This window comes from Lissotriton vulgaris, chromosome 4_1, assembly GCF_964263255.1.
Source record: "Lissotriton vulgaris chromosome 4_1, aLisVul1.2, whole genome shotgun sequence".
Lineage (NCBI taxonomy): Eukaryota > Metazoa > Chordata > Amphibia > Caudata > Salamandridae > Lissotriton > Lissotriton vulgaris.
Genome location: NC_141691.1, coordinates 521,005,770 through 521,028,227, shown reverse-complemented (window position 1 = coordinate 521,028,227; position 22,458 = coordinate 521,005,770). Strand labels below are relative to the sequence as shown.

Here is a 22,458-nt window from a genome sequence, read left to right as displayed (position 1 = left end):
AAGGTCAGAAGAGGGACTTTTCCCTGACCGGGAATCGAACCCGGGCCGCGGCGGTGAGAGCGCTGAATCCTAACCACTAGACCACCAGGGAGCCCAGAGCCGTGCAGCAAAAGTTCATACACTGCTCTCCGAGTGACAAAGCTCATGGGGGCTGAAAACATATTTTATTCTACAGCAAATATGAATCGGAACTTAATCCTCATGATGCCACCAGACTGCCTGTCACTTCCAGGCACAGGCCATCCTCTCCCCCTTGCTACTGAACCGATGAATTCCTGCACAATCAGGATCCCCGGGAAAACACAAGAGGGACACCTAGTGGCTGCTGATGGCGCACAGACAGCTGGTACACCTTCTCTCACCTATCTCGTTATTCAGCTTGCTGGAAGAATACATTGCGCTTAAGCGATTCAAGAGTGGAAAGGAGAAGAGTGCTCCAAAGTAGATGTATGCATCACAGCAGGGTTTTCCAGCAATTTACCTTTCTGTTGAGCTGGTACTGCACTTCACGCCAACATAGAGCACCTGACTGGGTGGGGGACTGCGTGCGCACAAAGGTGGCTTAGGTCAATGGGGGCAAAGCAACCTGGGGCACAGGAGAACAAGCCCCATTCCTCCGCTTTCATCTATTGGGAGGGGTGCCTTTTTAAAGACCTTCTTTTAAAAAAGATACACAGACAAATTAAGCAATCTATGCTTTAGAGGGATCTTCCCTGACCGGGAATCGAACCCAGGCCGTGGCGGTGAAAGTGCCGAATCCTAGCCACTAGACCACCAGGGAGTAGATGCTCTAGTGTGCCTGCCTTGCTCACCCCCTTATTGTGACTAAGCTAACTCCAATATAAAAATTAACGGTAAAGTCCGAGTGGGAGAAAGTTAGGTGTCACACAGTGTGTTTGTTATAAGCAATTACTTTTAACCTCCTGCAAAAGCCTTTTAACTCTGCAATCACCTCTTGCTGGACAGCTGGTGCTACAGCAGCAAGCATTAAAAGGTAGTTGAAGAAAGTAAATCCTTTGGTCTCACCAGGGTGGCCGAGTGGTTAAGGCGTTGGACTTAAGATCCAATGGACGTTTGTCCGCATGGGTTCGAGCCCCATTCCTGGTATGGGTTTTCAGCAGGTTTGTAGGAACGTGCAGATGCTTTTGAAAAGCATTTTCCTCCGCCCTCCTCGGCCTCCCACTGCCCCTCCCCAACGGTCCCCATTCAAGCCTCAGGTGTGGAGTCTGCTGCTACTCTTCTACCAGCATGGATGCTTCCCAGAGCAATGAACTGCCATCTACACAGAGCCCCTGCCTAGAGAAATACACCTCCTATGTCTTTTTCCACTATAGGGAGCAGGAGAAACTGATTGCTTCCTGGGCAACATGGGTCTGCCGCTAGAATTTGCAGATTTCTCCCCTTTTTTTTGATTTACGCCTACAGGCTCTCCCTTCCCAGTGGAGCAGGATCTGCTGATGCAGGCCCGGCTGGCTCAAACGTGCAAAGGGTTCTCCACAGGCCTCTGGGAAAGAAATTGAGCAGAGTTTCCTGCCCCGCCTCCTCTCGCCTTCCGAACGGGCAATGCCCTGACGGGTCCCCCACAACCTATCCTGCCCATGCCCACACCCCTGTATATGAGGGTGACCCATGTCCCTCACCCTCCATGCTCGAATGGAAGGCCTGTGTGTCCTGAGGGGAGCACCAGACAGGCATCTCTCAGGCCAGGCAGACACCTGCAGTACCTGTTAAGCTCCAAAGCCTGTACATTCCCAAGATGCAACAGGTCACTATGCAAATCAGGCAGCCCTTGCCACACCCTCCCCGCCTCTGGCCTCTGCCGCTTTCCGTACGTGCAGCTCAGCTTTTTCTTACCCAGAGGCAGACTTCCGTTTTAGCAAACAGGTGGGTTGCAGTGGGTCCAGGACGCCATTTGGAGACAAAGCCAGCGGCCCAGTCAAAGGAGGACTACCTGCCACAGGCCATGGGGTCAGAAGCCTACAAAAGGAAGCGCGCCTCGGAATACGGGATCTCACTTGCTCAAGAGCCTTGCCTCCCACCGTGGGAAGCAGCTCTAAAGGAACCTTGCGAAAATCATATTTTGAGCGATACTGCGTCATGCTAGGCAAATTGTGAGTCAGAAAAGCAACTTCATTTTGAGAAGCCCTGACCTACGGGAAGGAAAAGCTTTCAAGGTCAGAAGAGGGACTTTTCCCTGACTGGGAATCGAACCCAGGCCGCGGCGGTGAGAGCGCCGAATCCTAACCACTAGACCACCAGGGAGCCCAGAGCTGTGCAGCAAAAGTTCATACACTGCTCTCCGAGTGACAAAGCGCATGGGGGCTGAAAACATATTTTATTCTACAGCAAATATGAATCGGAACTTAATCCTCATGATGCCACCAGACTGCCTGTCACTTCCAGGCACAGGCCATCCTCTCCCCCTTACTACTGAACCGATGAATTCCTGCACAATCAGGATCCCCGGGAAAACACAAGAGGGACACCTAGTGGCTGCTGATGGCGCACAGACAGCTGGTACACCTTCTCTCACCTATCTCGTTATTCAGCTTGCTGGAAGAATACATTGCGCTTAAGCGATTCAAGAGTGCAAAGGAGAAGAGTGCTCCAAAGTAGACGTATGCATCACAGCAGGGTTTTCCAGCAATTTACCTTTCTGTTGAGCTGGTACTGCACTTCACGCCAACATAGAGCACCTGACTGGGTGGGGGACTGCGTGCGCACAAAGGTGGCTTAGGTCAATGGGGGCAAAGCAACCTGGGGCACAGGAGAACAAGCCCCATTCCTCCGCTTTCATCTATTGGGAGGGGTGCCTTTTTAAAGACCTTCTTTTAAAAAAGATACACAGACAAATTAAGCAATCTATGCTTTAGAGGGATCTTCCCTGACCGGGAATCGAACCCGGGCCGCGGCGGTGAAAGCGCCGAATCCTAGCCACTAGACCACCAGGGAGTAGATGCTCTAGTGTGCCTGCCTTGCTCACCCCCTTATTGTGACTAAGCTAACTCCAATATAAAAATTAACGGTAAAGTCCGAGTGGGAGAAAGTTAGGTGTCACACAGTGTGTTTGTTATAAGCAATTACTTTTAACCTCCTGCAAAAGCCTTTTAACTCTGCAATCACCTCTTGCTGGACAGCTGGTGCTACAGCAGCAAGCATAAAAAGGTAGTTGAAGAAAGTAAATCCTTGGGTCTCACCAGGGTGGCCGAGTGGTTAAGGCGTTGGACTTAAGATCCAATGGACGTTTGTCCGCATGGGTTCGAGCCCCATTCCTGGTATGGGTTTTCAGCAGGTTTGTAGGAACGTGCAGATGCTTTTGAAAAGCATTTTCCTCCGCCCTCCTCGGCCTCCCACTGCCCCTCCCCAACGGTCCCCATTCAAGCCTCAGGTGTGGAGTCTGCTGCTACTCTTCTACCAGCATGGATGCTTCCCAGAGCAATGAAGTGCCATCTACACAGAGCCCCTGCCTAGAGAAATACACCTCCTATGTCTTTTTCCACTATAGGGAGTAGGAGAAACTGATTGCTTCCTGGGCAACATGGGTCTGCCGCTAGAATTTGCAGATTTCTCCCCTTTTTTTGATTTACGCCTACAGGCTCTCCCTTCCCAGTGGAGCAGGATCTGCTGATGCAGGCCCGGCTGGCTCAAACGTGCAAAGGGTTCTCCACAGGCCTCTGGGAAAGAAATTGAGCAGAGTTTCCTGCCCCGCCTCCTCTCGCCTTCCGAACGGGCAATGCCCTGACGGGTCCCCCACAACCTATCCTGCCCATGCCCACACCCCTGTATATGAGGGTGACCGATGTCCCTCACCCTCCATGCTCGAATGGAAGGCCTGTGTGTCCTGAGGGGAGCACCAGACAGGCATCTCTCAGGCCAGGTAGACACCTGCAGTACCTGTTAAGCTCCAAAGCCTGTACATTCCCAAGATGCAACAGGTCACTATGCAAATCAGGCAGCCCTTGCCACACCCTCCCCGCCTCTGGCCTCTGCCGCTTTCCGTACGTGCAGCTCAGCTTTTTCTTACCCAGAGGCAGACTTCCGTTTTAGCAAACAGGTGGGTTGCAGTGGGTCCAGGACGCCATTTGGAGACAAAGCCTGCGGCCCAGTCAAAGGAGGACTACCTGCCACAGGCCATGGGGTCAGAAGCCTACAAAAGGAAGCGCGCCTCGGAATACAGGATCTCACTTGCTCAAGAGCCTTGCCTCCCACCATGGGAAGCAGCTCTAAAGGAACCTTGCTAAAATCATATTTTGAGCGATACTGCGTCATGCTAGGCAAATTGTGAGTCAGAAAAGCAACTTCATTTTGAGACGCCCTGACCTACGGGAAGGAAAAGCTTTCAAGGTCAGAAGAGGGACTTTTCCCTGACCGGGAATCGTACCCGGGCCGCGGCGGTGAGAGCGCCGAATCCTAACCACTAGACCACCAGGGAGCCCAGAGCCGTGCAGCAAAAGTTCATACACTGCTCTCCGAGTGACAAAGCTCATGGGGGCTGAAAACATATTTTATTCTACAGCAAATATGAATCGGAACTTAATCCTCATGATGCCACCAGACTGCCTGTCACTTCCAGGCACAGGCCATCCTCTCCCCCATGCTACTGAACCGATGAATTCCTGCACAATCAGGATCCCCGGGAAAACACAAGAGGGACACCTAGTGGCTGCTGATGGCGCACAGACAGCTGGTACACCTTCTCTCACCTATCTCGTTATTCAGCTTGCTGGAAGAATACATTGCGCTTAAGCGATTCAAGAGTGGAAAGGAGAAGAGTGCTCCAAAGTAGATGTATGCATCACAGCAGGGTTTTCCAGCAATTTACCTTTCTGTTGAGCTGGTACTGCACTTCACGCCAACATAGAGCACCTGACTGGGTGGGGGACTGCGTGCGCACAAAGGTGGCTTAGGTCAATGGGGGCAAAGCAACCTGGGGCACAGGAGAACAAGCCCCATTCCTCCGCTTTCATCTATTGGGAGGGGTGCCTTTTTAAAGACCTTCTTTTAAAAAAGATACACAGACAAATTAAGCAATCTATGCTTTAAAGGGATGTTCCCTGACCGGGAATCGAACCAGGGCCGCGGCGGTGAAAGCGCCGAATCCTAGCCACTAGACCACCAGGGAGTAGATGCTCTAGTGTGCCTGCCTTGCTCACCCCCTTATTGTGACTAAGCTAACTCCAATATAAAAATTAACGGTAAAGTCCGAGTGGGAGAAAGTTAGGTGTCACACAGTGTGTTTGTTATAAGCAATTACTTTTAACCTCCTGCAAAAGCCTTTTAACTCTGCAATCACCTCTTGCTGGACAGCTGGTGCTACAGCAGCAAGCATAAAAAGGTAGTTGAAGAAAGTAAATCCTTGGGTCTCACCAGGGTGGCCGAGTGGTTAAGGCGTTGGACTTAAGATCCAATGGATGTTTGTCCGCATGGGTTCGAGCCCCATTCCTGGTATGGGTTTTCAGCAGGTTTGTAGGAACGTGCAGATGCTTTTGAAAAGCATTTTCCTCCGCCCTCCTCGGCCTCCCACTGCCCCTCCCCAACGGTCCCCATTCAAGCCTCAGGTGTGGAGTCTGCTGCTACTCTTCTACCAGCATGGATGCTTCCCAGAGCAATGAAGTGCCATCTACACAGAGCCCCTGCCTAGAGAAATACACCTCCTATGTCTTTTTCCACTATAGGGAGCAGGAGAAACTGATTGCTTCCTGGGCAACATGGGTCTGCCGCTAGAATTTGCAGATTTCTCCCCTTTTTTTGATTTACGCCTACAGGCTCTCCCTTCCCAGTGGAGCAGGATCTGCTGATGCAGGCCCGGCTGGCTCAAACGTGCAAAGGGTTCTCCACAGGCCTCTGGGAAAGAAATTGAGCAGAGTTTCCTGCCCCGCCTCCTCTCGCCTTCCGAACGGGCAATGCCCTGACGGGTCCCCCACAACCTATCCTGCCCATGCCCACACCCCTGTATATGAGGGTGACCCATGTCCCTCACCCTCCATGCTCGAATGGAAGGCCTGTGTGACCTGAGGGGAGCACCAGACAGGCATCTCTCAGGCCAGGCAGACACCTGCAGAACCTGTTAAGCTCCAAAGCCTGTACATTCCCAAGATGCAACAGGTCACTATGCAAATCAGGCAGCCCTTGCCACACCCTCCCCGCCTCTGGCCTCTGCCGCTTTCCGTACGTGCAGCTCAGCTTTTTCTTACCCAGAGGCAGACTTCCGTTTTAGCAAACAGGTGGGTTGGAGTGGGTTCAGGACGCCATTTGGAGACAAAGTCTGCGGCCCAGTCAAAGGAGGACTACCTGCCACAGGCCATGGGGTCAGAAGCCTACAAAAGGAAGCGCGCCTCGGAATACAGGATCTCACTTGCTCAAGAGCCTTGCCTCCCACCGTGGGAAGCAGCTCTAAAGGAACCTTGCGAAAATCATACTTTGAGCGATACTGCGTCATGCTAGGCAAATTGTGAGTCAGAAAAGCAACTTCATTTTGAGGAGCCCTGACCTACGGGAAGGAAAAGCTTTCAAGGTCAGAAGAGGGACTTTTCCCTGACTGGGAATCGAACCCAGGCCGCGGCAGTGAGAGCGCCGAATCCTAACCACTAGACCACCAGGGAGCCCAGAGCCGTGCAGCAAAAGTTCATACACTGCTCTCCGAGTGACAAAGCTCATGGGGGCTGAAAACATATTTTATTCTACAGCAAATATGAATCGGAACTTAATCCTCATGATGCCACCAGACTGCCTTTCACTTCCAGGCACAGGCCATCCTCTCCCCCTTGCTACTGAACCGATGAATTCCTGCACAATCAGGATCCCCGGGAAAACACAAGAGGGACACCTAGTGGCTGCTGATGGCGCACAGACAGCTGGTACACCTTCTCTCACCTATCTCGTTATTCAGCTTGCTGGAAGAATACATTGCGCTTAAGCGATTCAAGAGTGCAAAGGAGAAGAGTGCTCCAAAGTAGATGTATGCATCACAGCAGGGTTTTCCAGCAATTTACCTTTCTGTTGAGCTGGTACTGCACTTCACGCCAACATAGAGCACCTGACTGGGTGGGGGACTGCGTGCGCACAAAGGTGGCTTAGGTCAATGGGGGCAAAGTAACCTGGGGCACAGGAGAACAAGCCCCATTCCTCCGCTTTCATCTATTGGGAGCGGTGCCTTTTTAAAGACCTTCTTTTAAAAAAGATACACAGACAAATTAAGCAATCTATGCTTTAGAGGGATCTTCCCTGACCGGGAATCGAACCCGGGCCGCGGCGGTGAAAGCGCCGAATCCTAGCCACTAGACCACCAGGGAGTAGATGCTCTAGTGTGCCTGCCTTGCTCACCCCCTTATTGTGACTAAGCTAACTCCAATATAAAAATTAACGGTAAAGTCCGAGTGGGAGAAAGTTAGGTGTCACACAGTGTGTTTGTTATAAGCAATTACTTTTAACCTCCTGCAAAAGCCTTTTAACTCTGCAATCACCTCTTGCTGGACAGCTGGTGCTACAGCAGCAAGCATAAAAAGGTAGTTGAAGAAAGTAAATCCTTGGGTCTCACCAGGGTGGCCGAGTGGTTAAGGCGTTGGACTTAAGATCCAATGGACGTTTGTCCGCATGGGTTCGAGCCCCATTCCTGGTATGGGTTTTCAGCAGGTTTGTAGGAACGTGCAGATGCTTTTGAAAAGCATTTTCCTCCGCCCTCCTCGGCCTCCCACTGCCCCTCCCCAACGGTCCCCATTCAAGCCTCAGGTGTGGAGTCTGCTGCTACTCTTCTACCAGCATGGATGCTTCCCAGAGCAATGAAGTGCCATCTACACAGAGCCCCTGCCTAGAGAAATACACCTCCTATGTCTTTTTCCACTATAGGGAGTAGGAGAAACTGATTGCTTCCTGGGCAACATGGGTCTGCCGCTAGAATTTGCAGATTTCTCCCCTTTTTTTGATTTACGCCTACAGGCTCTCCCTTCCCAGTGGAGCAGGATCTGCTGATGCAGGCCCGGCTGGCTCAAACGTGCAAAGGGTTCTCCACAGGCCTCTGGGAAAGAAATTGAGCAGAGTTTCCTGCCCCGCCTCCTCTCGCCTTCCGAACGGGCAATGCCCTGACGGGTCCCCCACAACCTATCCTGCCCATGCCCACACCCCTGTATATGAGGGTGACCCATGTCCCTCACCCTCCATGCTCGAATGGAAGGCCTGTGTGTCCTGAGGGGAGCACCAGACAGGCATCTCTCAGGCCAGGTAGACACCTGCAGTACCTGTTAAGCTCCAAAGCCTGTACATTCCCAAGATGCAACAGGTCACTATGCAAATCAGGCAGCCCTTGCCACACCCTCCCCGCCTCTGGCCTCTGCCGCTTTCCGTACGTGCAGCTCAGCTTTTTCTTACCCAGAGGCAGACTTCCGTTTTAGCAAACAGGTGGGTTGCAGTGGGTCCAGGACGCCATTTGGAGACAAAGCCTGCGGCCCAGTCAAAGGAGGACTACCTGCCACAGGCCATGGGGTCAGAAGCCTACAAAAGGAAGCGCGCCTCGGAATACAGGATCTCACTTGCTCAAGAGCCTTGCCTCCCACCATGGGAAGCAGCTCTAAAGGAACCTTGCTAAAATCATATTTTGAGCGATACTGCGTCATGCTAGGCAAATTGTGAGTCAGAAAAGCAACTTCATTTTGAGACGCCCTGACCTACGGGAAGGAAAAGCTTTCAAGGTCAGAAGAGGGACTTTTCCCTGACCGGGAATCGTACCCGGGCCGCGGCGGTGAGAGCGCCGAATCCTAACCACTAGACCACCAGGGAGCCCAGAGCCGTGCAGCAAAAGTTCATACACTGCTCTCCGAGTGACAAAGCTCATGGGGGCTGAAAACATATTTTATTCTACAGCAAATATGAATCGGAACTTAATCCTCATGATGCCACCAGACTGCCTGTCACTTCCAGGCACAGGCCATCCTCTCCCCCATGCTACTGAACCGATGAATTCCTGCACAATCAGGATCCCCGGGAAAACACAAGAGGGACACCTAGTGGCTGCTGATGGCGCACAGACAGCTGGTACACCTTCTCTCACCTATCTCGTTATTCAGCTTGCTGGAAGAATACATTGCGCTTAAGCGATTCAAGAGTGGAAAGGAGAAGAGTGCTCCAAAGTAGATGTATGCATCACAGCAGGGTTTTCCAGCAATTTACCTTTCTGTTGAGCTGGTACTGCACTTCACGCCAACATAGAGCACCTGACTGGGTGGGGGACTGCGTGCGCACAAAGGTGGCTTAGGTCAATGGGGGCAAAGCAACCTGGGGCACAGGAGAACAAGCCCCATTCCTCCGCTTTCATCTATTGGGAGGGGTGCCTTTTTAAAGACCTTCTTTTAAAAAAGATACACAGACAAATTAAGCAATCTATGCTTTAAAGGGATGTTCCCTGACCGGGAATCGAACCAGGGCCGCGGCGGTGAAAGCGCCGAATCCTAGCCACTAGACCACCAGGGAGTAGATGCTCTAGTGTGCCTGCCTTGCTCACCCCCTTATTGTGACTAAGCTAACTCCAATATAAAAATTAACGGTAAAGTCCGAGTGGGAGAAAGTTAGGTGTCACACAGTGTGTTTGTTATAAGCAATTACTTTTAACCTCCTGCAAAAGCCTTTTAACTCTGCAATCACCTCTTGCTGGACAGCTGGTGCTACAGCAGCAAGCATAAAAAGGTAGTTGAAGAAAGTAAATCCTTGGGTCTCACCAGGGTGGCCGAGTGGTTAAGGCGTTGGACTTAAGATCCAATGGATGTTTGTCCGCATGGGTTCGAGCCCCATTCCTGGTATGGGTTTTCAGCAGGTTTGTAGGAACGTGCAGATGCTTTTGAAAAGCATTTTCCTCCGCCCTCCTCGGCCTCCCACTGCCCCTCCCCAACGGTCCCCATTCAAGCCTCAGGTGTGGAGTCTGCTGCTACTCTTCTACCAGCATGGATGCTTCCCAGAGCAATGAAGTGCCATCTACACAGAGCCCCTGCCTAGAGAAATACACCTCCTATGTCTTTTTCCACTATAGGGAGCAGGAGAAACTGATTGCTTCCTGGGCAACATGGGTCTGCCGCTAGAATTTGCAGATTTCTCCCCTTTTTTTGATTTACGCCTACAGGCTCTCCCTTCCCAGTGGAGCAGGATCTGCTGATGCAGGCCCGGCTGGCTCAAACGTGCAAAGGGTTCTCCACAGGCCTCTGGGAAAGAAATTGAGCAGAGTTTCCTGCCCCGCCTCCTCTCGCCTTCCGAACGGGCAATGCCCTGACGGGTCCCCCACAACCTATCCTGCCCATGCCCACACCCCTGTATATGAGGGTGACCCATGTCCCTCACCCTCCATGCTCGAATGGAAGGCCTGTGTGACCTGAGGGGAGCACCAGACAGGCATCTCTCAGGCCAGGCAGACACCTGCAGAACCTGTTAAGCTCCAAAGCCTGTACATTCCCAAGATGCAACAGGTCACTATGCAAATCAGGCAGCCCTTGCCACACCCTCCCCGCCTCTGGCCTCTGCCGCTTTCCGTACGTGCAGCTCAGCTTTTTCTTACCCAGAGGCAGACTTCCGTTTTAGCAAACAGGTGGGTTGGAGTGGGTTCAGGACGCCATTTGGAGACAAAGTCTGCGGCCCAGTCAAAGGAGGACTACCTGCCACAGGCCATGGGGTCAGAAGCCTACAAAAGGAAGCGCGCCTCGGAATACAGGATCTCACTTGCTCAAGAGCCTTGCCTCCCACCGTGGGAAGCAGCTCTAAAGGAACCTTGCGAAAATCATACTTTGAGCGATACTGCGTCATGCTAGGCAAATTGTGAGTCAGAAAAGCAACTTCATTTTGAGGAGCCCTGACCTACGGGAAGGAAAAGCTTTCAAGGTCAGAAGAGGGACTTTTCCCTGACTGGGAATCGAACCCAGGCCGCGGCAGTGAGAGCGCCGAATCCTAACCACTAGACCACCAGGGAGCCCAGAGCCGTGCAGCAAAAGTTCATACACTGCTCTCCGAGTGACAAAGCTCATGGGGGCTGAAAACATATTTTATTCTACAGCAAATATGAATCGGAACTTAATCCTCATGATGCCACCAGACTGCCTTTCACTTCCAGGCACAGGCCATCCTCTCCCCCTTGCTACTGAACCGATGAATTCCTGCACAATCAGGATCCCCGGGAAAACACAAGAGGGACACCTAGTGGCTGCTGATGGCGCACAGACAGCTGGTACACCTTCTCTCACCTATCTCGTTATTCAGCTTGCTGGAAGAATACATTGCGCTTAAGCGATTCAAGAGTGCAAAGGAGAAGAGTGCTCCAAAGTAGATGTATGCATCACAGCAGGGTTTTCCAGCAATTTACCTTTCTGTTGAGCTGGTACTGCACTTCACGCCAACATAGAGCACCTGACTGGGTGGGGGACTGCGTGCGCACAAAGGTGGCTTAGGTCAATGGGGGCAAAGTAACCTGGGGCACAGGAGAACAAGCCCCATTCCTCCGCTTTCATCTATTGGGAGCGGTGCCTTTTTAAAGACCTTCTTTTAAAAAAGATACACAGACAAATTAAGCAATCTATGCTTTAGAGGGATCTTCCCTGACCGGGAATCGAACCCGGGCCGCGGCGGTGAAAGTGCCGAATCCTAGCCACTAGACCACCAGGGAGTAGATGCTGTAGTGTGCCTGCCTTGCTCACCTCCTTATTGTGACTAAGCTAACTCCAATATAAAAATTAACGGTAAAGTCCGAGTGGGAGAAAGTTAGGTGTCACACAGTGTGTTTGTTATAAGCAATTACTTTTAACCTCCTGCAAAAGCCTTTTAACTCTGCAATCACCTCTTGCTGGACAGCTGGTGCTACAGCAGCAAGCATAAAAAGGTAGTTGAAGAAAGTAAATCCTTGGGTTTCACCAGGGTGGCCGAGTGGTTAAGGCATTGGACTTAAGATCCAATGGACATTTGTCCGCATGGGTTCGAGCCCCATTCCTGGTATGGGTTTTCAGCAGGTTTGTAGGAACGTGCAGATGCTTTTGAAAAGCATTTTCCTCCGCCCTCCTCGGCCTCCCACTGCCCCTCCCCAACGGTCCCCATTCAAGCCTCAGGTGTGGAGTCTGCTGCTACTCTTCTACCAGCATGGATGCTTCCCAGAGCAATGAACTGCCATCTACACAGAGCCCCTGCCTAGAGAAATACACCTCCTATGTCTTTTTCCACTATAGGGAGCAGGAGAAACTGATTGCTTCCTGGGCAACATGGGTCTGCCGCTAGAATTTGCAGATTTCTCCCCTTTTTTTGATTTACGCCTACAGGCTCTCCCTTCCCAGTGGAGCAGGATCTGCTGATGCAGGCCCGGCTGGCTCAAACGTGCAAAGGGTTCTCCACAGGCCTCTGGGAAAGAAATTGAGCAGAGTTTCCTGCCCCGCCTCCTCTCGCCTTCCGAACGGGCAATGCCCTGACGGGTCCCCCACAACCTATCCTGCCCATGCCCACACCCCTGTATATGAGGGTGACCCATGTCCCTCACCCTCCATGCTCGAATGGAAGGCCTGTGCGTCCTGAGGGGAGCACCAGACAGGCATCTCTCAGGCCAGGCAGACACCTGCAGTACCTGTTAAGCTCCAAAGCCTGTACATTCCCAAGATGCAACAGGTCACTATGCAAATCAGGCAGCCCTTGCCACACCCTCCCCGCCTCTGGCCTCTGCCGCTTTCCGTACGTGCAGCTCAGCTTTTTCTTACCCAGAGGCAGACTTCCGTTTTAGCAAACAGGTGGGTTGCAGTGGGTCCAGGACGCCATTTGGAGACAAAGCCTGCGGCCCAGTCAAAGGAGGACTACCTGCCACAGGCCATGGGGTCAGAAGCCTACAAAAGGAAGCGCGCCTCGGAATACAGGATCTCACTTGCTCAAGAGCCTTGCCTCCCACCATGGAAAGCAGCTCTAAAGGAACCTTGCGAAAATCATATTTTGAGCGATACTGCGTCATGCTAGGCAAATTGTGAGTCAGAAAAGCAACTTCATTTTGAGAAGCCCTGACCTACGGGAAGGAAAAGCTTTCAAGGCCAGAAGAGGGACTTTTCCCTGACCGGGAATCGAACCCGGGCCACGGCGGTGAGAGCGCCGAATCCTAACCACTAGACCACCAGGGAGCCCAGAGCCGTGCAGCAAAAGTTCATACACTGCTCTCCGAGTGACAAAGCTCATGGGGGCTGAAAACATATTTTATTCTACAGCAAATATGAATCAGAACTTAATCCTCATGATGCCACCAGACTGCCTGTCACTTCCAGGCACAGGCCATCCTCTCCCCCTTGCTACTGAACCGATGAATTCCTGCACAATCAGGATCCCCGGGAAAACACAAGAGGGACACCTAGTGGCTGCTGATGGCGCACAGACAGCTGGTACACCTTCTCTCACCTATCTCGTTATTCAGCTTGCTGGAAGAATACATTGCGCTTAAGCGATTCAAGAGTGCAAAGGAGAAGAGTGCTCCAAAGTAGATGTATGCATCACAGCAGGGTTTTCCAGCAATTTACCTTTCTGTTGAGCTGGTACTGCACTTCACGCCAACATAGAGCACCTGACTGGGTGGGGGACTGCGTGCGCACAAAGGTGGCTTAGGTCAATGGGGGCAAAGCAACCTGGGGCACAGGAGAACAAGCCCTATTCCTCCGCTTTCATCTATTGGGAGGGGTGCCTTTTTAAAGACGTTCTTTTAAAAAAGATACACAGACAAATTAAGCAATCTATGCTTTAGAGGGATCTTCCCTGACCGGGAATCGAACCCGGGCCGCGGCGGTGAAAGCGCCGAATCCTAGCCACTAGACCACCAGGGAGGAGATGCTCTAGTGTGCCTGCCTTGTTCACCCCCTTATTGTGACTAAGCTAACTCCAATATAAAAATTAACGGTAAAGTCCGAGTGGGAGAAAGTTAGGTGTCACACAGTGTGTTTGTTATAAGCAATTACTTTTAACCTCCTGCAAAAGCCTTTTAACTCTGCAATCACCTCTTGCTGGACAGCCGGTGCTACAGCAGCAAGCATAAAAAGGGAGTTGAAGAAAGTGAATCCTTGGGTCTCACCAGGGTGGCTGAGTGGTTAAGGCGTTGGACTTAAGATCCAATGGACGTTTGTCCGCATGGGTTCGAGCCCCATTCCTGGTATGGGTTTTCAGCAGGTTTGTAGGAACGTGCAGATGCTTTTGAAAAGCATTTTCCTCCGCCCTCCTCGGCCTCCCACTGCCCCTCCCCAACGGTCCCCATTCAAGCCTCAGGTGTGGAGTCTGCTGCTACTCTTCTACCAGCATGGATGCTTCCCAGAGCAATGAAGTGCCATCTACACAGAGCCCCTGCCTAGAGAAATACACCTCCTATGTCTTTTTCCACTATAGGGAGCAGGAGAAACTGATTGCTTCCTGGGCAACATGGGTCTGCCACTAGAATTTGCAGATTTCTCCCCTTTTTTTGATTTACGCCTACAGGCTCTCCCTTCCCAGTGGAGCAGGATCTGCTGATGCAGGCCCGGCTGGCTCAAACGTGCAAAGGGTTCTCCACAGGCCTCTGGGAAAGAAATTGAGCAGAGTTTCCTGCCCCGCCTCCTCTCGCCTTCTGAACGGGCAATGCCCTGACGGGTCCCCCACAACCTATCCTGCCCATGCCCACACCCCTGTATATGAGGGTGACCCATGTCCCTCACCCTCCATGCTCGAATGGAAGGCCTGTGTGTCCTGAGGGGAGCACCAGACAGGCATCTCTCAGGCCAGGCAGACACCTGCAGAACCTGTTAAGCTCCAAAGCCTGTACATTCCCAAGATGCAACAGGTCACTATGCAAATCAGGCAGCCCTTGCCACACCCTCCCCGCCTCTGGCCTCTGCCGCTTTCCGTACGTGCAGCTCAGCTTTTTCTTACCCAGAGGCAGACTTCCGTTTTAGCAAACAGGTGGGTTGGAGTGGGTTCAGGACGCCATTTGGAGACAAAGTCTGCGGCCCAGTCAAAGGAGGACTACCTGCCACAGGCCATGGGGTCAGAAGCCTACAAAAGGAAGCGCGCCTCGGAATACAGGATCTCACTTGCTCAAGAGCCTTGCCTCCCACCGTGGGAAGCAGCTCTAAAGGAACCTTGCGAAAATCATATTTTGAGCGATACTGCGTCATGCTAGGCAAATTGTGAGTCAGAAAAGCAACTTCATTTTGAGAAGCCCTGACCTACGGGAAGGAAAAGCTTTCAAGGTCAGAAGAGGGACTTTTCCCTGACTGGGAATCGAACCCAGGCCGCGGCGGTGAGAGCGCCGAATCCTAACCACTAGACCACCAGGGAGCCCAGAGCCGTGCAGCAAAAGTTCATACACTGCTCTCCGAGTGACAAAGCGCATGGGGGCTGAAAACATATTTTATTCTACAGCAAATATGAATCGGAACTTAATCCTCATGATGCCACCAGACTGCCTGTCACTTCCAGGCACAGGCCATCCTCTCCCCCTTGCTACTGAACCGATGAATTCCTGCACAATCAGGATCCCCGGGAAAACACAAGAGGGACACCTAGTGGCTGCTGATGGCGCACAGACAGCTGGTACACCTTCTCTCACCTATCTCGTTATTCAGCTTGCTGGAAGAATACATTGCGCTTAAGCGATTCAAGAGTGCAAAGGAGAAGAGTGCTCCAAAGTAGATGTATGCATCACAGCAGGGTTTTCCAGCAATTTACCTTTCTGTTGAGCTGGTACTGCACTTCACGCCAACATAGAGCACCTGACTGGGTGGGGGACTGCGTGCGCACAAAGGTGGCTTAGGTCAATGGGGGCAAAGCAACCTGGGGCACAGGAGAACAAGCCCCATTCCTCCGCTTTCATCTATTGAGAGGGGTGCCTTTTTAAAGACCTTCTTTTAAAAAAGATACACAGACAAATTAAGCAATCTATGCTTTAGAGGGATCTTCCCTGACCGGGAATCGAACCCGGGCCGCGGCGGTGAAAGCTCCGAATCCTAGCCACTAGACCACAAGGGAGTAGATGCTCTAGTGTGCCTGCCTTGCTCACCCCCTTATTGTGACTAAGCTAACTCCAATATAAAAATTAACGGTAAAGTCCGAGTGGGAGAAAGTTAGGTGTCACACAGTGTGTTTGTTATAAGCAATTACTTTTAACCTCCTGCAAAAGCCTTTTAACTCTGCAATCACCTCTTGCTGGACAGCTGGTGCTACAGCAGCAAGCATAAAAAGGTATTTGAAGAAAGTAAATCCTTGGGTCTCACCAGGGTGGCCGAGTGGTTAAGGCGTTGGACTTAAGATCCAATGGACGTTTGTCCGCATGGGTTTGAGCCCCATTCCTGGTATGGGTTTTCAGCAGGTTTGTAGGAACGTGCAGATGCTTTTGAAAAGCATTTTCCTCCTCCCTCCTCGGCCTCCCACTGCCCCTCCCCAACGGTCCCCATTCAAGCCTCAGGTGTGGAGTCTGCTGCTACTCTTCTACCAGCATGGATGCTTCCCAGAGCAATGAAGTGCCATCTACACAGAGCCCCTGCCTAGAGAAATACACCTCCTATGTCTTTTTCCACTATAGGGAGTAGGAGAAACTGATTGCTTCCTGGGCAACATGGGTCTGCCGCTAGAATTTGCAGATTTCTCCCCTTTTTTTGATTTACGCCTACAGGCTCTCCCTTCCCAGTGGAGCAGGATCTGCTGATGCAGGCCCGGCTGGCTCAAACGTGCAAAGGGTTCTCCACAGGCCTCTGGGAAAGAAATTGAGCAGAGTTTCCTGCCCCGCCTCCTCTCGCCTTCCGAACGGGCAATTCCTTGACGGGTCCCCCACAACCTATCCTGCCCATGCCCACACCCCTGTATATGAGGGTGACCCATGTCCCTCACCCTCCATGCTCGAATGGAAGGCCTGTGCGTCCTGAAGGGAGCACCAGACAGGCATCTCTCAGGCCAGGCAGACACCTGCAGTACCTGTTAAGCTCCAAAGCCTGTACATTCCCAAGATGCAACAGGTCACTATGCAAATCAGGCAGCCCTTGCCACACCCTCCCCGCCTCTGGCCTCTGCCGCTTTCCGTACGTGCAGCTCAGCTTTTTCTTACCCAGAGGCAGACTTCCGTTTTAGCAAACAGGTGGGTTGCAGTGGGTCCAGGACGCCATTTGGAGACAAAGCCTGCGGCCCAGTCAAAGGAGGACTACCTGCCACAGGCCATGGGGTCAGAAGCCTACAAAAGGAAGCGCGCCTCGGAATACAGGATCTCACTTGCTCAAGAGCCTTGCCTCCCACCATGGGAAGCAGCTCTAAAGGAACCTTGCGAAAATCATATTTTGAGCGATACTGCGTCATGCTAGGCAAATTGTGAGTCAGAAAAGCAACTTCATTTTGAGACGCCCTGACCTACGGGAAGGAAAAGCTTTCAAGGTCAGAAGAGGGACTTTTCCCTGACCGGGAATCGAACCCGGGCCGCGGCGGTGAGAGCGCCGAATCCTAACCACTAGACCACCAGGGAGCCCAGAGCCGTGCAGCAAAAGTTCATACACTGCTCTCCGAGTGACAAAGCTCATGGGGGCTGAAAACATATTTTATTCTACAGCAAATATGAATCGGAACTTAATCCTCATGATGCCACCAGACTGCCTGTCACTTCCAGGCACAGGCCATCCTCTCCCCCTTGCTACTGAACCGATGAATTCCTGCACAATCAGGATCCCCGGGAAAACACAAGAGGGACACCCAGTGGCTGCTGATGGCGCACAGACAGCTGGTACACCTTCTCTCACCTATCTCGTTATTCAGCTTGCTGGAAGAATACATTGCGCTTAAGCGATTCAAGAGTGGAAAGGAGAAGAGTGCTCCAAAGTAGATGTATGCATCACAGCAGGGTTTTCCAGCAATTTACCTTTCTGTTGAGCTGGTACTGCACTTCACGCCAACATAGAGCACCTGACTGGGTGGGGGACTGCGTGCGCACAAAGGTGGCTTAGGTCAATGGGGGCAAAGCAACCTGGGGCACAGGAGAACAAGCCCCATTCCTCCGCTTTCATCTATTGGGAGGGGTGCCTTTTTAAAGACCTTCTTTTAAAAAAGATACACAGACAAATTAAGCAATCTATGCTTTAGAGGGATCTTCCCTGACCGGGAATCGAACCCAGGCCGCGGCAGTGAAAGCGCCGAATCCTAGCCACTAGACCACCAGGGAGTAGATGCTCTAGTGTGCCTGCCTTGCTCACCCCCTTATTGTGACTAAGCTAACTCCAATATAAAAATTAACGGTAAAGTCCGAGTGGGAGAAAGTTATGTGTCACACAGTGTGTTTGTTATAAGCAATTACTTTTAACCTCCTGCAAAAGCCTTTTAACTCTGCAATCACCTCTTGCTGGACAGCTGGTGCTACAGCAGCAAGCATAAAAAGGTAGTTGAAGAAAGTAAATCCTTGGGTCTCACCAGGGTGGCCGAGTGGTTAAGGCGTTGGACTTAAGATCCAATGGACATTTGTCCGCATGGGTTCGAGCCCCATTCCTGGTATGGGTTTTCAGCAGGTTTGTAGGAACGTGCAGATGCTTTTGAAAAGCATTTTCCTCCGCCCTCCTCGGCCTCCCACTGCCCCTCCCTGTGAAAGTTGAAGAAATTGATGTACATAAACAGCATTCATTTCCCTTCTTCTCCCACTCCTCTCCCTGTGAGCACCATGAATACCGTAAACTATTGACCGTATCACTCTGCCAGTAAGAGTATATACATATGTACAGCCATTCTAGGCACCATGGCCTTTTACCCATTGGAATCCCCGGCTTCCCTCCTGCGCGTATCTTAAACCCCCTCTCTCATGCATAGACCATGAAACCCTCTCCCTCTGCGGGACCCTGCTGTGAAAGGCAACTCTCCTGCTTGACCCGCACAAACCCCCCCCCCATTCCCTCTTGAAGAGGCATCCTTCGCCTTGGCTGACGTAGCCCTCCCCAGCTGCACCTGACTGCCCCCGCTCTCTCATGTACGGGTCATCAGATCTCTCTCTCTCTCTGTGTGACTCCGTCCCTGTGTCCACCCTGGCTACCCCTCCCTTCTCCTCACATGGGCAAGTCATAAACCTTCTTCTTCTGCAAGGCCCTGTCCTTGAGAGTCACGGCCGCGCCTGACCAACACCTCCTTTCCTTCCATGAATACCCCTCTGTTGACGAGCCTTCCCTCCGCGCCCGATTGTCCACGCGGCATGAATACCACTCCTTTGATGACCCCTTCCCCCGAGTCCGGCTGACCACACATGTCCGAGGCCATCGCCTAAGCCAGGAGATACCATTTACTGCCCTTATTGTATGAAGTCACTCCTCTTCAAAGGATCCACTATTGATCCTAGCCACCCCACCCCCGGGGCTATGATCAGGCGTACACATCCTACGGAACACTCAGCTGCGTGATTGCCCTCCCCTCTTATCAGCAGGTCAAGGGTCCCCATTGTGAACATATGTGGGGTAGGATTGACACGAGGATTATAGGGATGTCTTTCTTTTGCGTCATACTGTCCTGATTGTACTATCAAGTGTTTTGTAAGGTATAAAAGCAAGAGTCTCAGCTCACTTGTTAGAGCACCTCCCGAAAGACACTGTGTTTTGTGTGCGAAATGACTGGCTCTCCTCATGAGAATTAAACTCTGTTCTTGATTCCTGCTTCCAGCGCCCGTCTCTTTATTTGGTAATTATTCAACATGGGAACTAAGAGGCGGTTTGCGCCAGCGGCCTGGGCATCGATAGAATTATGGGCTCATGTTCCACAATTGGCGCCCAACGTGGGGCCCATCAGTGACATAAGGTTCGGTAAGAGAGATCCAGACGAAGAAGTGAACATCTAAAATGATCGGAGTATACCTGCCTTGAGAGGGCCCTAGCCCGGCTGCCGATCGAAAGAACTTCACCAATTCTGAATGGACCTCTCTTGAGTGACCTATTGTCCTGACTGGAATCCCACAGGAATGCTACATGGAGTAAGAGAACGATCGGGCGCTGGAGGAGGAAGTCGAAGAACTGTCCGTATGGTCCGGTCCGGGTAAGATTAAGTAGGGTGTTTTTACGCCTGATTGGTAGGGTGGTTCTATCCACCTGATTGATTGATTGATTGTTTGTATTGAAATCGGTATTTGTATACTGATATTGTTGGTATTGGTTCATTTAGCTTTGAATGCTACTTGACATATTGGTTCTCTTTTGAGAACGAGACATTCTCTGTTTGCAAACAGCGGCGAATAGGAACGTCGTCCCTCTTTGCAGATAGAGAAGGGTAGGTAATGCAGACTTTTGTCCCTGTTGTAATTCGTCATGCCTACTTTTCTCCCCACTGGATTGTTTGAAATCGATTAATAATCGATTGTTGCTCTTTGAGATCTTCCCTGTCTACAAACTGAGACGAGTAGAAATATTCCGTCTTCCTTTCTGGATAGCGAAGGGCAGGTAATGCAGACGTTTGTCCCCGTTGTAATCCGTCATGCCTGTTTTTCTCCCCACTGATTGGTTGGTTGCCTGGACATTGTTGTTCCAGGAATTGTTTCGTTTGAGGTATTTTCTGCCTGCAAACAACGTGGAGTAGAAATATTCTATCTAGTCTTTGCAAGTAGTAAAGGGTAGGTTATGCCCCTTTGTGAATTCGTCAGTCCTACCCACTCCCCACTGTTTGGTTATTTGGGGGGTAGCTCGCATGGTCCGCCCAGGAGACTACCCTTATGGAGGACATATGCTCCCCGCTCATGGGCCATTTAGTGGAAGTAGACCATCTGGTCCGTCCAGGAGGCTACCCTAGTAAGTGGAAGTACATCGCTCGGTCTGTCCAGGATGATACCCTAATGAAGGAATATATGTTCCCCTTTTTGATCGATAATCTCGTTCCACCCCGGACCATTTATTGGAGGGAACTCGTCTGGCCCGTCCAGAAGTACCCCCCTAGTGAAAAGGACACATAAAAATATGAAGTGATCACCGTTCCCTACTAACAGAAAAACTTTAGCTCGAAACACGCTAAGGAAGAGAAAGAAAAATAAAAAGAAATCAGGCTAAGTCAGTAACCCCCTGATGAGCTTTTGACTTCACTAAAAATAAGAAACATTAGAAATAGTTCGTAATAAGAAATATAAAATGGCGAAAAGTTTGGCAGCAAAGATAGCCACGAGGTAGCTAGGCTCTACTGCCTATTCCTGCTCCCAACATGTCTGCCTCATTGCCCGCCACGCCCAAATAACGGTCACATGAAATAGAAACAATTCAATAGGTACCTACCCCCATTCCGGAAGCTTCCGAAGTGCAACAGGTCCGCGGTTACGCCCATCCGGAAGGCGAGGCCTCGAGGCACGAGGGGCTCGCCTGGCCGCGGTCGGAAGGAGATGATGTTGGGCAGGCGATCCAGAGAATGGCAAGGGCCTCTCCATCTCTTCTCTTCTGCCGCCCTGCAGGCCGCGGGGAGAGAGGGGGCTGTCTTGCCTCGGCCGCCGACCACCCCTCTCTCTCACCCGATCCGGCTTTCGTTGATGGGCGAAGCCAAGGCAAGGATGGCGGCATTTCTTTGTGCAATAATGGCCGCAACTACACCCAACGCCTGACAGTTGCAGGTAGTCCCGCCACATGCCATCGCCTGCATAGTTACAGGTAGTCCCGCCACATGTCGACGCCTGGACAGTTCCAGGTAGTCCCGCCACATGTCAAGAGAAAAGGGGGGGCTGTCTTGCCTCAGCCGCCGACCACCCCCCCATCTTCAATAGCCAGCACGGCCAATGTCGAAGCGACGGAGCCGAGGAACGGCGCGGGGTCGCGGGAAGGGGGAGGCGGCGCGAACGAGCCTCCCCCACCTCCCTCCAGGTGGAGGCTTCCAGCGACACCCCAATGCTCTTACTTAAAGAGGGTCAACATCAAAAAGCGGTCTTCTGCCCAGGACGGGCACACGCTCCATGCCTTCTCTCCTCAACCTTGAAGATTCTATAAGAGCCGGGGGGGCACCCCGATCCCTCCGCATGGGCGCCTCCGCCCCCCTCACTGGGAACCACGGCATCGGTGCAACTCCTGCCGGCGCCAGCCTCGGATGGGAAATGGCTAAAGTGCAGCCACGGCACAGACTTGTTCAGTTCCGGTGGAACACCAGAATGACCCGGTAGGAAAATTGTTGCCGCCCTCCCCACTCTTTGACTAATGGTCCATATTGTTAGAACTGTTACCACATGATTCAAAACTTTTTGAGCTTCCAACGGAAGGTTCTGGTCCAACCACGAGTCATTGGAGATATTCTGACTGCGCTGGAACTCGCCTGGCCCCACCCAAAATGGCGCCGACACAAAATGAGACTTTTGAATAAACTTTATTGCACCCTGACCACGCAGCTTTTTGCCCCGAGATATGTATGTAGTTTTCTTGGATAATGAAAGTAGATACGAAGGATATTGAGTATGTGCTTGGACAATGAACTGACTTAGGGTGGGTACTGATTATGATTTGGAAAACGAATTGGTGTAATTTAGGTAATGAATGAACATTGGATAATGAA

At 51.7% G+C, this 22,458-nt stretch overlaps 25 non-coding genes across 25 annotated transcripts; 9 read left to right on the top strand and 16 right to left on the bottom strand.

Annotated features, from left to right (window-relative positions):
• Window positions 1–19: 19 nt before the first annotated feature.
• Window positions 20–91, bottom strand: TRNAE-CUC (transfer RNA glutamic acid (anticodon CUC)). The gene has a single exon. It is a non-coding gene; the product is annotated as a tRNA-Glu (tRNA).
• Window positions 92–1,024: 933 nt separating this feature from the next.
• On the top strand, window positions 1,025–1,107 carry TRNAL-UAA (transfer RNA leucine (anticodon UAA)). The gene has a single exon. It is a non-coding gene; the product is annotated as a tRNA-Leu (tRNA).
• Window positions 1,108–2,190: 1,083 nt separating this feature from the next.
• TRNAE-CUC (transfer RNA glutamic acid (anticodon CUC)) lies at window positions 2,191–2,262 on the bottom strand. The gene has a single exon. It is a non-coding gene; the product is annotated as a tRNA-Glu (tRNA).
• Window positions 2,263–2,880: 618 nt separating this feature from the next.
• Window positions 2,881–2,952, bottom strand: TRNAE-UUC (transfer RNA glutamic acid (anticodon UUC)). The gene has a single exon. It is a non-coding gene; the product is annotated as a tRNA-Glu (tRNA).
• Window positions 2,953–3,195: 243 nt separating this feature from the next.
• TRNAL-UAA (transfer RNA leucine (anticodon UAA)) lies at window positions 3,196–3,278 on the top strand. Its single transcript has one exon. It is a non-coding gene; the product is annotated as a tRNA-Leu (tRNA).
• Window positions 3,279–4,360: 1,082 nt separating this feature from the next.
• TRNAE-CUC (transfer RNA glutamic acid (anticodon CUC)) lies at window positions 4,361–4,432 on the bottom strand. Its single transcript has one exon. It is a non-coding gene; the product is annotated as a tRNA-Glu (tRNA).
• A 618-nt stretch (window positions 4,433–5,050) lies between these two features.
• TRNAE-UUC (transfer RNA glutamic acid (anticodon UUC)) lies at window positions 5,051–5,122 on the bottom strand. Its single transcript has one exon. It is a non-coding gene; the product is annotated as a tRNA-Glu (tRNA).
• A 243-nt stretch (window positions 5,123–5,365) lies between these two features.
• Window positions 5,366–5,448, top strand: TRNAL-UAA (transfer RNA leucine (anticodon UAA)). The gene has a single exon. It is a non-coding gene; the product is annotated as a tRNA-Leu (tRNA).
• Window positions 5,449–6,530: 1,082 nt separating this feature from the next.
• Window positions 6,531–6,602, bottom strand: TRNAE-CUC (transfer RNA glutamic acid (anticodon CUC)). Its single transcript has one exon. It is a non-coding gene; the product is annotated as a tRNA-Glu (tRNA).
• A 618-nt stretch (window positions 6,603–7,220) lies between these two features.
• Window positions 7,221–7,292, bottom strand: TRNAE-UUC (transfer RNA glutamic acid (anticodon UUC)). Its single transcript has one exon. It is a non-coding gene; the product is annotated as a tRNA-Glu (tRNA).
• Window positions 7,293–7,535: 243 nt separating this feature from the next.
• On the top strand, window positions 7,536–7,618 carry TRNAL-UAA (transfer RNA leucine (anticodon UAA)). Its single transcript has one exon. It is a non-coding gene; the product is annotated as a tRNA-Leu (tRNA).
• Window positions 7,619–8,700: 1,082 nt separating this feature from the next.
• Window positions 8,701–8,772, bottom strand: TRNAE-CUC (transfer RNA glutamic acid (anticodon CUC)). The gene has a single exon. It is a non-coding gene; the product is annotated as a tRNA-Glu (tRNA).
• A 618-nt stretch (window positions 8,773–9,390) lies between these two features.
• Window positions 9,391–9,462, bottom strand: TRNAE-UUC (transfer RNA glutamic acid (anticodon UUC)). The gene has a single exon. It is a non-coding gene; the product is annotated as a tRNA-Glu (tRNA).
• A 243-nt stretch (window positions 9,463–9,705) lies between these two features.
• TRNAL-UAA (transfer RNA leucine (anticodon UAA)) lies at window positions 9,706–9,788 on the top strand. The gene has a single exon. It is a non-coding gene; the product is annotated as a tRNA-Leu (tRNA).
• A 1,082-nt stretch (window positions 9,789–10,870) lies between these two features.
• On the bottom strand, window positions 10,871–10,942 carry TRNAE-CUC (transfer RNA glutamic acid (anticodon CUC)). Its single transcript has one exon. It is a non-coding gene; the product is annotated as a tRNA-Glu (tRNA).
• A 618-nt stretch (window positions 10,943–11,560) lies between these two features.
• Window positions 11,561–11,632, bottom strand: TRNAE-UUC (transfer RNA glutamic acid (anticodon UUC)). The gene has a single exon. It is a non-coding gene; the product is annotated as a tRNA-Glu (tRNA).
• A 243-nt stretch (window positions 11,633–11,875) lies between these two features.
• TRNAL-UAA (transfer RNA leucine (anticodon UAA)) lies at window positions 11,876–11,958 on the top strand. Its single transcript has one exon. It is a non-coding gene; the product is annotated as a tRNA-Leu (tRNA).
• Window positions 11,959–13,040: 1,082 nt separating this feature from the next.
• Window positions 13,041–13,112, bottom strand: TRNAE-CUC (transfer RNA glutamic acid (anticodon CUC)). The gene has a single exon. It is a non-coding gene; the product is annotated as a tRNA-Glu (tRNA).
• A 618-nt stretch (window positions 13,113–13,730) lies between these two features.
• On the bottom strand, window positions 13,731–13,802 carry TRNAE-UUC (transfer RNA glutamic acid (anticodon UUC)). The gene has a single exon. It is a non-coding gene; the product is annotated as a tRNA-Glu (tRNA).
• Window positions 13,803–14,045: 243 nt separating this feature from the next.
• Window positions 14,046–14,128, top strand: TRNAL-UAA (transfer RNA leucine (anticodon UAA)). The gene has a single exon. It is a non-coding gene; the product is annotated as a tRNA-Leu (tRNA).
• A 1,082-nt stretch (window positions 14,129–15,210) lies between these two features.
• On the bottom strand, window positions 15,211–15,282 carry TRNAE-CUC (transfer RNA glutamic acid (anticodon CUC)). Its single transcript has one exon. It is a non-coding gene; the product is annotated as a tRNA-Glu (tRNA).
• A 933-nt stretch (window positions 15,283–16,215) lies between these two features.
• Window positions 16,216–16,298, top strand: TRNAL-UAA (transfer RNA leucine (anticodon UAA)). Its single transcript has one exon. It is a non-coding gene; the product is annotated as a tRNA-Leu (tRNA).
• A 1,082-nt stretch (window positions 16,299–17,380) lies between these two features.
• TRNAE-CUC (transfer RNA glutamic acid (anticodon CUC)) lies at window positions 17,381–17,452 on the bottom strand. Its single transcript has one exon. It is a non-coding gene; the product is annotated as a tRNA-Glu (tRNA).
• A 618-nt stretch (window positions 17,453–18,070) lies between these two features.
• On the bottom strand, window positions 18,071–18,142 carry TRNAE-UUC (transfer RNA glutamic acid (anticodon UUC)). Its single transcript has one exon. It is a non-coding gene; the product is annotated as a tRNA-Glu (tRNA).
• A 243-nt stretch (window positions 18,143–18,385) lies between these two features.
• On the top strand, window positions 18,386–18,468 carry TRNAL-UAA (transfer RNA leucine (anticodon UAA)). Its single transcript has one exon. It is a non-coding gene; the product is annotated as a tRNA-Leu (tRNA).
• The last annotated feature ends 3,990 nt before the right edge of the window (window positions 18,469–22,458 follow it).